The sequence below is a fragment of the Saccopteryx bilineata genome, chromosome 2, assembly GCF_036850765.1.
Source record: "Saccopteryx bilineata isolate mSacBil1 chromosome 2, mSacBil1_pri_phased_curated, whole genome shotgun sequence".
Taxonomy (NCBI): domain Eukaryota; kingdom Metazoa; phylum Chordata; class Mammalia; order Chiroptera; family Emballonuridae; genus Saccopteryx; species Saccopteryx bilineata.
The window spans coordinates 136,250,681-136,266,543 of NC_089491.1; positions in this window are offsets into that span (position 1 = coordinate 136,250,681).

Consider the following 15,863-nt stretch of genomic DNA (forward strand, 5'->3'; position numbering starts at 1 on the left):
CCGGTTGGGGCACATGCGGGAGTCTGTCTATCTCCTCTCAGTTGGAAAAGAAGAAAAAAATAAATAAAAAATAATTAAAATATTGGTGTCTTAACCCAGGAAAGGTTTCTTTCTGATCACATCTCAGTGCAATATAACCAGTGCTGTCTCTGTCTCCTCCTCCCTTCCCGCCTCTTCCTCCTTCGGTCTCTCAGCTTTCTTTCTCCTAAACTGGATTAATTCAATGGTGGACCTTCTTCCCCATCATGACTCAGACACTCCTAGCACATAATTCTTCTACCTGGAAATCTCAGAAAAAAAGAGCTTTTTTATTTCCTAGTAATTCACAGAAAAATGTCTATTGATTGGGCCTCTGATCAATTTGTTTCACATGAACTTTCCTGTGGTCAACAGGCAGATTGGCCAAGTTTTGTTCACACGCCCAAACTTGGGTTTAATGGCATCCTCAAAAGGGACATTGTGTCAAAAATAGCCAACTGCCTGACAGCCTAGGGCCAGAGGAAGGAGTGGGGATGTACACAAAGGGACAATGGACACTTGTAACTCATCATAGTTGATGATTTCCTAGGATTGTGGGTTTAAGTATGTGAGCCTCTAGTCTTATTTTGATTGAAAATTCAGGAATACAGAAAAGTGCTAATGTGATAGGCAGGCAGACATGAGCAGAGGAAGGATTATAGGCCAGGCACAGAAGGTCACCCAGGGTAAAGCCCGGGGTACCTAGCAATGGGCAAAACTGGAAAAACAAGAATCTTGCCCCCAGGGTAACCTTTCCTCCACTAACATGTTGCTGGTCATGGGCGTCAGACCCCCTTTGATGGGTGAATGAACACTGGGGCTGGAGAACAGCCCTTAGGTATTAATCCCCCAGAATAATGAGGTTCTGACCTGCATAGAATACATTTAGGCTTCAGTTATGTTTCAGCTTCAGGCCCAGAAAAGCAGTAAAACCAGGTAAGGACATCTAATGACCCCAGGCCCTGGTCCTGACCAATCAGTGGAGACCATGACCTTGAAAGGACACATCTGGAAAGCTGATGAATATTCTTTTGAGATCCTCCTTTCAGACCTCCCCTAAAACTCCATCCTTAGAAGCACTTAGACCTGACCAGATGGTGGTGCAGTGGATAGAGCATCGGACTGGGATGTGGAGGACCCAGTTTCAAGACCCTGAGGTCGCCAGCTTGAGCACAAGCTCATCTGGTTTGAGCAAAGCTCACCAGCTTGGACCCAAGGTCGCTGGCTCGAACCAGGGGTTACTTGGTCTGCTGTAGCCCCACGGTCAAGGCACATATGAGAAAGCAATCAATGAACACCTAAGGAACCGCAACGAAGAATTGATGTTTCTCATTTCTCTCCCTTCCTGTCTGTCCCTCTCTCTGACTCTGTCTCTGACACACACACACACACACACACACACACACACACACACACACACGCAGCACTTAGGACAAAGCATCTGGGAAACTATCGCATTTGGGAGCACATTTACACTTTCCCTTTCCCCTCCTCTTCTTCCCCCAGGCACATTTTCCTTGTCTCTCTTTCTCCTAAGCTCTAAGCGACCCCACAAGCAACCCTACAAGACTTGCGACCAGGGGAGTAATGGGCCCCAGCCTAACCCTCTGAACCTGTCTCCAAGGCCCCCTTTTCTCCGACTCCCCAGGGAGTGAAAGCAGCCCCGCCCACACTGTCTCCCGCTGCTTCTTTTATCCTAGGCCCGCCCTTGTTTCACTGTCCCCAGCTTTAAAACATGTCCTCTCAAAATCACCTGAACTCATGTTGTGAAATCTTTCCCACACAAGCTTCATACTATCGGTCTGCCCTAGGCCGACCCACTAAGGGCCAGGTGTCCACTGATAGATGAATAGATAAAGAAGAGGTGGTAGATATACAATGAAATATTATACAGAAATAAAAAATAAAATCTTGCTACTTGTGACAACATAGATGGACCTAGAATGTATTATGCTACATAAAATAAGTCAGATAGAGAAAGACAAATATTATATGGTTTTGCTTATATGTGAAGTCTAAAAAATCAAAACAAACGAAGAAACAAAACCAGACTGTTGGAAACAGAGACCAAAGGGGAAGTTGCCAGAGGAGAGGGGGTGGGGCATGTGTGAAAAAGGGGAAGGGTTTAGAGCTCTCTTTCCTCCTTTTGCCAACTTGTATTATGAATTTACCTTTGCCACTCAGCTTAGTGTATCCCAAGGTTCTCTTTACCATGCCACAGTCGCAGAGCTCCAGGGAAAAGCAACCTGGTCTCATCTCTCCAGGCAGAGGAGAACAGAAGCTCCATATCCACGCATGCTGTAAATGGCTTTTCCAGTCCACCTGAATCATTACCAGCTAGAAGCAGCGGTCATTGGGACTTGGACATGAGCTGCAAAGTATAGAATGGTGACAACAATTCCAGTGCCATGCGGACTTTTCCTGTGGGGAACTTTCCTGGACTCCTGCTCCCTGTGTCAGCTCCTAACAGACTGAACTGTGGTTGGGTTGCATTTTTCAGGGATTTGGCATGGTGATGGGGCCAACTTGGACTTGGTGAACATGTTAAGGACACTACTCTTTTATGGATTCTTGCTGTATTGGCCAAGAGTTTGCTTAAAGGCTTTTAATCACTGTAAAAAAAAAATAGAGGACTGGATGAAGAAGATGGGGCACATATACACCATGGTATACTATTCAGCTAGGAGAAATGATGACATCGGATTACTTACAGCGAAATGGTGGAGTCTTGGTAGCATTGTGCGGGGGTGAAATAAGCGAATCAGAAAAAAAACAGGAACTGCAGGATTCCATACATTGGTGGGACATAAAAGCAAGACGAGGCATGGACAGGAGTGTGGTGGTTACGGGGGGGGGGGGGGGAGGGAAAGGGGGAGGGGGAGGGGCACAGAGAGAACTGGATGGAAGGTGGTGGAGGACAATCTCTCTTCGGGTGATGGGTATGCAACAGAACTAAATGACAAGATAACCTGGAAATGTTTTCTTTGAATGTATGTACCCTGATTTATTGATGTCACCTCATTAAAATAAAATTTTATTTATAAAAAAAAGGGGGGGAGGGGAATATCGCCAATAATATTGTGATAAGTGTGCATGGTGACAGATGATTACTAGAATTAGTGGGGTGATCACAGTGTAAAGTATAAAATTGTCAAATCACTATATTGTACACTTGAAACTAATATAACTAATATATTGTACCAATTGTACTTTAAAAAAGCAAAATTCCTCAAATATGTCATATTGAAAGAGTCAAGGCTATAGTCATGATGATTACAAGCATATTGAGCTCACAGAGAAGTCCTTTTTAGAAAGAAATTATTTAACTGATTAATCCATCATTTCTTAAATTGATCTGACCACAGAACCCATATCACATTGTTCCAATTAAAATAGTATAACATTAGATTTTTACAAAATAGGTGTTTTAAATATTGAAACTGGTTTCTGATATTTCCCATAAAAATATAGGGTCATTTATTACATTGCTGTCAGTTCTCTGAAAAATGTTATTCAACTTTATTTTACATTTTATCTTGTGGAATTTGGTTTCCCCATATTGTTTTAATTTTTAATGGTTAGCCTGACCAGGCGATGGTGCAGTGGATAGAGTGTTGGATTGGGACACGGAGGACCAGGTTTGAAACCCTGAGGTCACCAGCTTGAGCGCGGGCTCATCTGGTTTGAGTGAGTTTCCCCAGTTTGAGCCCAAGGTCACTGGCTTGAGCAAGGGGTCACTCCATCTGCTGTAGCTCCCTGGTCAAGGCACATAGGAGAAAGCAATCAATGAACAACTAAGGAGCTGCAACAAAGAATTGATGCTTCTCATCTCTCTCCTTTCTGATCTGTCTCTCCCTCTCTCTGTCTCTTTCTGTCTCTGTCACACACACACAAAAACTTTAATGGTTAAAAAACAAGAATATTTCAAGAGCATGAGAAGAAAAATTCTATAATACTGCCTTATTTTTTTTATTATTATAAACCAAAGTGATTATGAACAATGAATAAACCATAGGGATGATGTCATTATTAATGGGATATCTAATAATATACAAATGAGGAACATGGTCGCTCAGGCCCACAAATTAGCTTGACTTTTTTTTTTTTTCAGATTTTTTATTTATTGATTTTACAGAGAGAGGAGGGGTGGGAACGAGAAGTATTGACTCAGTTGCTTCACTTTAGTTACTCATTGCTTGCCTGTTGCTTGTCCTGTATGCCTTGCCTGGGCAAGCCCAGGGTTTTGAACTGGCGACCTCAGCGTTCCAGGTCGATGCTCTATCCACTGCGCCACCACAGGCCAGGCAGAGCCTGACTCATAAAAACTCTAGATTTTTATGTGTTTACATACAGTTTGGGTGAGCATTTATTAAATGGGTTCTTTTCAAGAGATCATAGAATATAAGTCATTAAAAATCATAGCAACTGTTGCTGGGAACATGCAAAGTTGCAAAACAGTGTAAGGCTCAGTGTTTTTCCCTCTAAGGTGTGTATTCACAGAATAGCTGTTAGAAGAACTAAATCTAGCTTGTCTCTAATACAGTAGCACACTAGCTAGTACTGAAATATATAGAGCTGATCTCTAAATATAACCTACCATGGAAACAGAACTCATCAAAATAAATGTAAAAATTCACAGGGGTTCTCAGCATGCGATCCCAGGACAAATAACACCAGCATTACCTAGGCGTTAGTCAGAAATGCAAATTCTTGGGCCTCACCCAGGGTTTGCGGGTTTAGCAACTCTGGGAACAGGTCCGCAGTCTGTATTTTACCAGCCCTCATTCGCACTAAGGCTTGAGACTATTGCTCAGGTTCTCATCTGCTATTAGTTGCTGGTCCCAGGCTGCTGGTCCATCAGACCCAGACTCACTGAGTCATCTCACTCCGTGCCATCTTGGTAACAGTGGAATTCCCCCACCTTTGAGGAGAATGCAGAGACTTGTTTTCCAAATATAACACTAATGAGCAATCAGACATGACTGCCCTCTGCAGTGACACGGAGGGCAGAAGTTGTCTGCATATTTTTAGAGCACAAAAAGAAAATTTGCCAGCATTTTCAGGAAAACAAAGCAACCAAAAAGGATCCAGTCTCTTTTGTCACTAGCTTTAGATAATTGGTCTATAAATAACAAATAAAAGGGAAAATAACAACAGGATAAGAGTGTAGCTATGAAGTTGACTAATATTTGTGGCAGTGTGAGGGGAAAATCACGTAGGCATTTATAAAGAGAGGACATTTTAAAGTAGAAGCGGCTGCCTCCAAGCCAAGCAAGATGCATCCACGCTCTGGGGACGGAAGGGACCTCAGCCCACAGCGTGGGGCAGACCCCATACCTGAGGCAGCCGCTGTAGGTGGCTGTCCATATGCAGAGGTGGCATCTGGTCCTAGGCCATGGTGACTGGCTTGAAGGCTCCAGTCACAACGACCCCTTCCAAGGAATTCTTGAAATCTACCTGCCTTCTCACGCCCTTCACATTCACCTTCATAGCAATGTGATCTGTGCTGAAAACTGGGTTCCTCGCCAAGAGTTTTTAAAAAAAAATCCTGGGTTATGTTTCCATTTGTGGGGAGGGGGGACATTTAATTTTTCAGGTTACAGTGACACTACAGCATGCTTTTCCTGCCTTGTTGCTATGGACGTTTAGGACCAGATTGTTGTGCGAGGCTGTCCTGTGCACAGTAGGGTGCTCAGCAGCATCTCTGGCTTATATCCACTAGGTGCCAGTAGCAATCCCCATGTGACAACCAAAAATGCCTCTGACATTGTCAAATGCCTTCTAAGTGGAAGGGGCGCAAAAATCCCTTCCCCATCTCAAATTGAGAACCACTACTTTACAGAGATATTTCTTTCTCTTTTTCTTCAAGAGCTTAGGGGAGAAAATCCTCCTCTTCCTTATCTTCATTAAGACCACTACGCCTCAGGTCCCTCTCGTTATTCCTTATTTATTCATCCCCTCTCCACCCCCACCCCCACCCCACACACAGTCTTTCCTTCTTTCTATGCCCAGACTGGTCCTCTAAGATCAGCATTTCACTTAATCTTTGTCAGTGTTCTCAAATCTCGGGCCCCCGTTATCCTTCAGCCTCATTCAACTCCAGAAACTCCCAGCTCCGCATCCGCTCTCAGCTCCCTGACAACGCCACCCCCGCACTAGGACTACCACGACCACTGGAGAAAGACCAGGGGTTTGCACAACTTTATGGTCTCACGCCGATGAGCCCAGAGAGGCAGCGCGAGGTTCTTCTTTCTCCTCTCCCACTTCCATCTATTCCCTCCCCGCCTGGAGTGGGGAGCTCTTAACACGCTGAAAAGCTGTTCAGTGTTAACAGGTTGTTTGGTTTTGGTTTCATATTGTCCTATTAATGCTGCACTTTGAAGAACAGAAAATTTATGTGTGAGGGTGGGAAGGGGTGGATCATGTAACTGCAAGGAGTGGATCCAACCAAGAGGATCCACCCTGACTCTGCCAGAATGAGCCAGAACAGCCCTTTCCCCAGGCCTGACAAGAGGGGCACTTTCCGGATGCACCTGTCAGAGAGGGGAGGGGTGTGCCAGGGAGAGAAGGAGCTTCTGGATACCTAACTGAGGCTGACTCTATATGAATTTAAAAGTGACCAGATGGGCCAAATAAAGATGTTTTGCTCTATCCATTGAACCTCAAATATGTTTCTGGTAAGCTAGCTAAGAGCAAGCTTGTAAGAAAGACTGTGTTCTTCCTGTAGACGGACGGTATTCAGTGCCCTCCCAGGCAAAGCAAGACGTGAATAAGGCTCTACATATTTCTAAAGCCAGTTGTCTTACCCATTTACACTAACAATTATTTTAGATTTTCCCCACTGTCTTTAAATTTTCTATGTCACAGCTTTTTCATATTCACAAAAGATGACCTTGCATATCACTTAACCATGTTCACCATGAAAATAAAGCAGAAGCCCTCTTATTTGAGGTGGTATGGACTACTTATCATTTGATGAACTGAAAATGTTTATAAAAACAGGGACTCGTGCAGAGTGGTGTCAGCAGGATAGCATAGTAGGAGGCGCCAGGCTTTGTCCTCTCCCACCACACACACAAACCCCTCCAATAATTAGACAGCTGTCCATGGTAAAACTAATCGTGGGAGGGCTCAGGGGTCCAATTAAAAACGTGTAGCAACACAGGGGAGCAAAGACAGAATAATCACACAGAAATGATCGCTGGATCACTGGGGAGATCAGCATAGCTGAGACATCTGGAGATGGCCAGAAACAAAGACGAAGAGTGAGGGGTATCAGTATCAACCATATGGTACTTGCCACTAGCCTTCAGTGGCCTCCTCTGCAGAGGACCCCAGCAGAGAGAGGATGCCCCCCAGAGAGGTGGATACTGCTATATTTCCCCTTCTAAGAACAGTCTGCTGTTACACTGCCCTGGGACCAGGGGCATACCCCCCCCAACCCTATACATACCCAGTACCCCAGAGATGTGGCCATTCCACTCTGTGCAGTAATCAAAAATCTCCCCCAAAAGGAAAACTAAGGAACAAAAGGCCTCACTGGTAAACTCTGCCAAACATGTAAAGAATTAATACCTATCCTTCTCAAACACCTCCAAAAAAAAACTGAAGAGGAAGGAACACTTACAAACTCATTTAAGAGGCCAGCATTACCCTGATACTGAGGAGAATACAAGAAAAATAGAAGACAATTATTTCTGATGAGCATAGATGGAAAAATACTCAACAAACTATTAGCAAACTGAATTAGCAAACACCACATTAAAAGGACCATACAAAATGATCAAGTCAGATTTATTCCAGAAATACAAAGATGTTCAACATATACAAAAAAAAATTGATTAACAAAATAAAAAATAAAAATAAATCAGTAATTTACAGGACAGAAAGTAAACACACAAAAATCAGTAAACAACTAACAATAACAATTAACAATAAACAATCAAAAAAGAAATTAAATATTCACACCTTAAAATCATAAGGAATGAAATATTTAGGAATAAATTTAACCTAGGACGTAAAAGACCTATACACTGAAAACTATAAGACATTAATGAAAGAAATTGAAGTAGACACAAATAAATAGAAAGATATCCTGTATTCATGGATTAGAAAATTAATGTTGTTAAAATATCTGCACTAAACAAAGTGGTCTACATATTCAATACAATTTCTATCAAAATTCAAATGGAATTTTTCATGGAAATAGAAAAGACAAAACACAAAATTTTATGGAACCACAGAAGACCCTGAATCACCAAAGTAATCTTGAGAAAGAACAATGTTGGAGGCTTCACATCTCCTGACTTCCAATTATTTTACAAACCAACAGTAATCAAAATAGCATGGTACTTGTGTAAAACAGGCACATAGATCAATGGAATAGAATACAGAGCCCAGAAATAAATTCATGAATATACAATCAATTAATTTAGAGCAAAGGAGTCGAGAATATACAATGGGGAAAAATAATCTCTCCAATAAACGGTGCAGGGAATGCAAAAGGATGAAACAGAACCCCTATCTCACACCACACACAACAACCAGCTCAAAATGGGTTCGAGACTTGAAAGTAAGACCTAAAACCATAAAGCCCTCAGAAGAAAACATAGGCAGAAAGATCCTTGCAATTGGTGTTGGCAATGAATTTTGGTCTTGACACCTAAAACAAAGCCAACAGCCCTGACCGGTTGGCTCAGTGGTAGAGCGTCAGCCTGGCGGGTGGAGGTCCTAGATTCGATTCCCAGTCAGGGCACACAGGAGAAGTACCCATCTGCTTCTCCACCCCTCCCCCTCTCCTTCCTCTCTGTCTCTCTCTTCCCCTCCCGCAGCCAAGGCTCCATTGGAGCAAAAGTTGGCCCGGGCACTGAGGACGGCTCCATGGCCTCCACCTCAGGTGCTAGAATGGCTCTGGCGGCAATGCAGATGGGCAGAGCATCGCCCCCTGGTGGGCTTGCCAGTGGATCCCAGTCAGGTGCATGCAGGAGTCTGTCTGACTGCCTCCCTGCTTCTAACTTCGAAAAAATACAAAAAACCCCAAACAAACCAAAAAAACCCAAAAGCTAACAAGGCAAAAGTAAACAAGTGGAACTACATCAAACTAGAAATTTCTTCACAGTGCAGAAAACCATCAACAACAAAAAAGGCAACCTGGAGAATCAGGGAAAATATTTGCAAATTATATATATGATACGAGGTTAATATCAAAATATATAAGGAACTCATACAACTCAATAGCAAAAAAAAAAAAAATCAAATAACCAAATTTTTTTAATGGGCAAAGGAAGAACCTGAATAAAGACTTTTCCAGAGAAGACAATATGAACAGCCAACGGGTACATGAAGAGCTGCTCAACATCACTAATCTTCAGGGAAATGCAAATCAAAACCACAGTAAGATATCAGTACATACCTGTTAGGGTAGCTATTATCAAAGAGACACAAATACGTCCTGGCCAGTTAGTTCAGTCTGTTAAAGTGTTGTCCTGAAATACCAAGGTTGTGGGTACAATCCCAGTCAGAGCACATATGGGAAGTGACCAGTGAATGCACAATTAACTGGAACAACAAATGAATGTTTCTCTCTCTCCCTTCCTTCCTTTCCCTGTCCCTCTAAAAATCAGTCAATTAAAAAAACAAAAAAACAAAAAAAAAACAAGAATAGCAAGTGTTGGAGTAGACATGGAGAAAAGGGAACTCATGTATACTGTTGATGGTAACATGAATTGGTAAAGCCATTATGAAAACAGTATAGTGGAACTCACAGTTACAGAGAGTGGAATGATCATTACTAGGGGCTGAGGGGGAGGGTAAAAGGGAAGATGTGGGTAAAAGGTACAAACTTTCTGTTGTAAAATGAATAAATTCTGGAGCCCTAATGTACTACACAGCGACTATAGTTAATAATAATGCACTATATACTTGAAATTTACTAAGAGTACATCTCAAGTGTCCTCATCAGACACAAAGAAATGGTAACTGTGTGGTTATGAATGCAATTAGCTTGATTATGTAAATCATTTCACAATGTATATGTGTATCAAAATATCACATTGTACACCTTAAATATATTCAAGTTTTATTTGTCAAGCATATATCAAGAAAAGTAGAAAAAAGAATTATTGTAAAATACTAAAAAAAAATAAATGGATAAATGTGATACACATACATAATGGAATATTACTTGTCCATAAAAAAGAATGAAATGTTACTATTTGCAATAACATGGGTGGACCTAGAAGGTATTATGCTAGGTAAATAAGTCGGACAAATACCACATGATTTCACTTATATGTGTGATCTAAAAAACAAAATAAACAGAAGCAAACTCACATGGTACAAACTGATGATTGCCAGATGGGAAGGGTCTTGGGGGATAGATGAAAAAGGTAAAGGGATTAAGAAGTAGAAATTTATAGTTATAAAAATAGTCACAGAGATATAAAGCGCAGCATGAGAAATATAGTTAGTATTGTAATAGCATTGTGTCAGATGAGTACTAAACTTATCGGGGTCATCACTTTCTAAGTTATATAAATGTGTAATCACTATGTTGTACACTTTAAATATGTCAACTGTAATTGAAAAATTACAGGGAATCACTGAGAAAATGATACATGTATAACTTCAACATTTTATTTTTAACCTAAATAGTATACCTCCATTTGTTAATCTGAGTTAGAACCAAGGCATTCTTGAGGGAATCCATTGATTGGAGTTCTGCAGAAATCTGTCAATAATTTGTTATTTGTGACACCCAAGTTAAATTTCTTTTGATGAAGCAACATGAATGCATAATCCTACCAAATTTTTAGCTTCAGTTTTTTAATCTAAACTTTTACAATTGTATTGTCCATACCTACTTTGATAAAAAGAAAAAGTACCAACTTACCTTTTTAAGATTTTTCCAAAGATTGGCTTTCATAAAAATGATCATTTTATTTTAAACTTATTTTATCACTTTACATTATTCAATATAATAAGTACAACAAGCATGAACAGGTCACAATGAAAAAAAAAAGAGATCCTTTAGGCTAGAGAATCTTATGCAGAGAGCTCCTGCCACAAGTCTATTTCCTTCCACCAAGACTGCCAGGTCACCAGAGTGCAAGGCCATTCTGTCAGAACAGAAGAGGGTCCCTCCACACCCTCTACGTGTCCAAAGAGCCATTCTCTTGGGACCTGCACCCAATCTCCCAACACCTCAGGTACCTCAGTCTATCCCCTTCTCTTGTATCAACATCTCCCTCTTTTCTACCTCTTTCCCATTGGCTTTTAATCTATTCTATTAACTCGTATTAATAAAACAATCATCCATAGGCCCATGTCTTCCTCCAGCTACCATGCTTCCCTTCACAATAGGGTTGTTTTTTCTTTTTGTAACTTGCCCGCATTTCCTGCTTTCACTTCCTCACCTCCAACTTACTGCTTGCCTCACACCCTTCCACTAAAATTCTCAAGGTCATCAATGACCTCCCTGTTGTCTTTAGCATTTCTCGCTTAGTGATACTCGTCACTGCAGACCACTTCCTCCTTTTTTGACTCTGCCTCCCTCAGCTTCTGTGGTCTCTCACTCCTAGTTTTGCTCTCAACTCTCTGGCTATGCCAGCATTACTATTCCTTCGGGCTTAGTCCTAGGCCTCTGGAATGCTGGTGGTTGGAACCAGGCAGGTCGGCATTGAATTTAGGCAGACCATAGAGGAACTGCAGAGCCACACCCACTTATTGGAGGCTTGCAGAGATGGGTGAGCAAATAAACAAAGGAAAACCTGCTTTTTGCAGTGGAGGGCGAGGCACCAGGAAAACTGCCCCTGGCGGTGTCGGTTGAGGGAATCTGAACTGCACCTTGCAGTGGCAGGAGAGTGGTCTGGGAGAATCGCCCCTGAGGGAAAGAACCCTTAGCTTTTCATAGAGACACACACATGGCTTTCTGCCATATGCTCATGCACTAATTGTGCAAAGTGCTTGCAGCCAGGAAACCAGTGAGCAAGCCTAGCACAGCTATTTTCCCGAAAGCCGCTTTCATCCGACATAGCCTATTTCCTGTGATCTCAGCAGTCCTGGAGCTTCCCTGCCACCCAGTTGCTGATGGTTCTTAGATGTAGGATTCCATCCTGATCTTCTGCCTTAGCTCCAGAATTATACACTCAACAGCCTAGTGGTTATATCACCTATATGTTCCAGAGAGACCTTGATCTTAACATTTCCAACATAGAACTCATCACTCTGCCCTTCCCTCCCAGGTGGCTTTCCCTCCAGCATCCCTTAACTCCTGTATGGTACAGGGTTCACCTGGTTTACAAGCCAGAGCTGGAAAGGCATCATTGACTCCACACTCCCCTCATCCTGTCCATCTAGTCAACCACATACTTCAGTCAGTAAAGGTTCACCTATCACTATCAATTCTGTATAAGTCCAACTTGTCATTTTAGCAAATAAAAATACAAGATGCCCAGTTAAGTTTTCAGTTTAGACAATTAATGAATAATTTTTTTAGTAGGAGTATAACCTGTGTACTCTTTGGGACACATTTATATGAAAAAAACTATTTGCTGTTTATCTGAAATTCAAATATAGGTGGTCATCCTATATTTATCTGGCAACTTTATTATAAGTTTTCAATTTTAATTACACCACTGTGTTAGTTTAAGATACTAAAAGATTAAATAGAAGCCACAATTGTAAAACTGATAACCTATAACACAAGCTAAGTTCAATTTGTTATAGCTGAAGCCCACTCAGATCTCCATGCTCCAAAATAAGACCATGAATATTTCGACAATAACTTGACAGGGACCTATGTGTGCCAACAAGACTGCTTACTGTTCCAGAAGTGTCTTAGCACAGGCCACCACAACAAAGGGCTATAGGTTGGTGGCCTAAAAAACAAACATATATTTTCTTACCATTTTGGATGCTGGGTAATTCAGGACAGAGGTACCAGCATGGTCTGCTCCTAGGGAGAGCTTGCTTCTGGCCTGCAGTGGAGGGAAGGGGGAAAGGGAGCAGGTGAGGTTGCTGGCATCTCTTCTTATAAGGGCACCAATTCCACCACACCCCAGTCTCACCTGAATCTGATCACTTCCTAAAGGCCAGTCTTCAAATACCGTCGCATTGAGGGGAGGGCTTTCACATGTGAGTTTGGGGGGATACAATTCAGTCTACCCCACAGAAACTTACCTCATTTATAAATTGGGCCTGTCCCTGTGCCAGTGTAACTTGCCAACTCATACCCAGGAACCACCTTATGACTAGTGTGGAAAAATCAGCTGTGTTAGGCTTGTTCGCTGGTGTACCAGCTGCAAGCACTTTGATTAGTACGTGATCATATGGCAGAGGCACGTGTTCATAGCCTATGTAAGGTTATGGATGCTTGCACTCAGGAGAGATTGAAGATGGTGGATTACAGATTGCCTGCTTGCCCCTGTGAGGGGCCATTTTTGCTGTTTGTCTGCCTGAGAAGTGGTTTCCTCTGTCTGTTTGCCAGTCTGCTGTTGCAAGACTATTAAATGGAAATGGCCCAATGCTTTCTGGCTTCACAGTTTTTCTACCATCTGCCTGAATCTAATGTGGGCCTGCTTGGCCTTGGCCACCAGCATTACATCTGGCGTAGTGGGCAGGATTCAGATCAGATCAGTATGGAGCCACCAACACCCTTGAAGGGTGGGATAGAGGAGTGGTCATTGTTCTCCAGAGTATGGTTTTCTGTGGCTGTCCTTTTGGGGGCCATGGGCTGGGTGTATTTTACAGCCCTGTGAGCAGACACTGAAAGCTCTGTGCAGAAGGCTGCCTGAGTTTGAGACCTCCAGGATGAGCTGCAGACCAAGCACCAACAGCAGCAGGAACTGCAACAATTGCTGGAAAAGGAGGCTGACCGCTCTTGAGAGCTGTAGTGTAAGATACAGGCTGAGCACCAATGGCACCTGGAACTAAAACAATCTCTGGAGAAGGAATTGCTGTTTCGTGAGCTGCAATCTTCCCTGGAAGCTGAACATTAGCCCTGGCAGTTGGAGAAACAACTGTGGGTTCAAGAGCTCAAAGTTTCAGCTTCAAGCTGAGAGCCAGCAGCCCCAGGAGCCAAAGCAGGCACTGAAGATGGAGCTGTAGCTGTGCCGGTAGAGTGGCTCTGAGTCAGCGGTTGTAGTCATTTCCACCTCTTCTGAGGAGGAGAAGGTTCAGGATGAAACTGCCATTGGAAGACTCAGAGCTGGGCTGGTGGTCATCCAGAAAGTAAAAACCCAGCAGCCAAGAGTCCCTCATGGGCAAGCATAGCCTCCTCCACAGGTAGTGGAGCACTCTGTGGTCCAGCCCTACACCCGGAGAGAGCTGATGGAGTTGGGGGCACAATTCAGGCAGAAACCCACCAATTCCCTGGCAGCCTGGTGTCTTCAGTTGTGAGAAATAGGGGCAGATGACATTATGCTCTCTGAAACAGAGATGAAGAAATAGGCTGCCATTACTTTGCACCCCTCTTTGATGCAGTGTCTTCAGAATGGCACGACAACCCAGGGAACCATACCCTACTACAGTGGGAGATGGCTGCCATTCATACAGTCTGGCAGAATGCTGGGGACTTGCCAGGGGCAGTGCTATAGTGAGCTGTCCCAGGAACTTTGGGAACTAGGTATGAGAATGCAGCTTTCCACCTGAGGTCCCATTGGCCAGATGAGGATGTGTTTACAGCAGGGACGAGGGACCTTATTCTCTGTAGTGCCCTGTTGGCCCTTTCTGGGTCACTAGTGGGTATCTTGAGCCCCTATGTGGGACAGCCCATCAACACAGTTACACAGATAGTGGCAGATTTGGGGGAACTGGAGGCAGCACGGAATCATAGAGCTGTAAGGGCTGCTGCGCATGCTGCACCCGACCCCCCACAACTAACAAGAGAAACAGGCTTGTAAAGGTTACCTGGACACGGATGTGGGTAGATTTGATTGTGGCTGGGGAAGATAGGGAGAAATCAGATGGCAAGCCTAATAAAGTTCTTTTGGAGCTTTGGCGGCACTTAAACCTGAACAGAGGTTCTAGCTGCTGAGACAAACGACCTCAGCAGAAAGTACCAAGAAAACAGCACCAAGAAAATGGCCAGTGTTCAGGTTGCACAGTCGTGGGACAGCTGAGGGAGAGGAAGATTCCTAAGACCTGTTATCCCAGTTTGAATAGGGGGAAGACCAAAGTACACATCCAACAGGGATGGGCAGGGGGCTGGAGAGCCAATGTGAAATTGGTAATCCACTAGTCCCCTTCTAATGTGTGGCAGGTGTTGGTATTAGAAGGTAATAGGTGCCTCTTTGCAGCAGCAGCAGCAGCAAGAACTGTCAAGGCAGCACAGGCCTGGAGTGTGTTTGACCCCACCAGGCCCTGTGAGCTTGGACTTCTGAGAGGTTTGCATGGGGCTTATGACAACACACAGAGAGCTCGTGGAAAGGTGCTGAGACCCATTAATAAAGACTGTATGGCTAGTTGCCTGTAATGAACCTTTACCTTGGTGATTTGCACAGACAGCCTGGCAAATCACGGACTAATTATTGAGTGGTGTAATACACCCTTGGAGTGCAACCAGATGGGGGCACTGGCTCCCTTGTTGGATGAACACACCACTTGTGGACAGTACTATGAGAGACCTTGATAGGGGGGCCGTGACATCTGTGGAGGCCCTCCTGCACTGGGAAGCTGCTCCCATTCAGTTGCAGAGGTGCACCAAGGACATTTTCTTCAATGGACATAGCCCGGGACTATACAAGCCCACTCTCCTGCCATGGGGTAGGGAGCTAGAGATGGGCCTCCAGTTAACTCTGTGGGCAACCGACACCTGGCCACCTAAGATAGAAGTGTATTATCCCTTG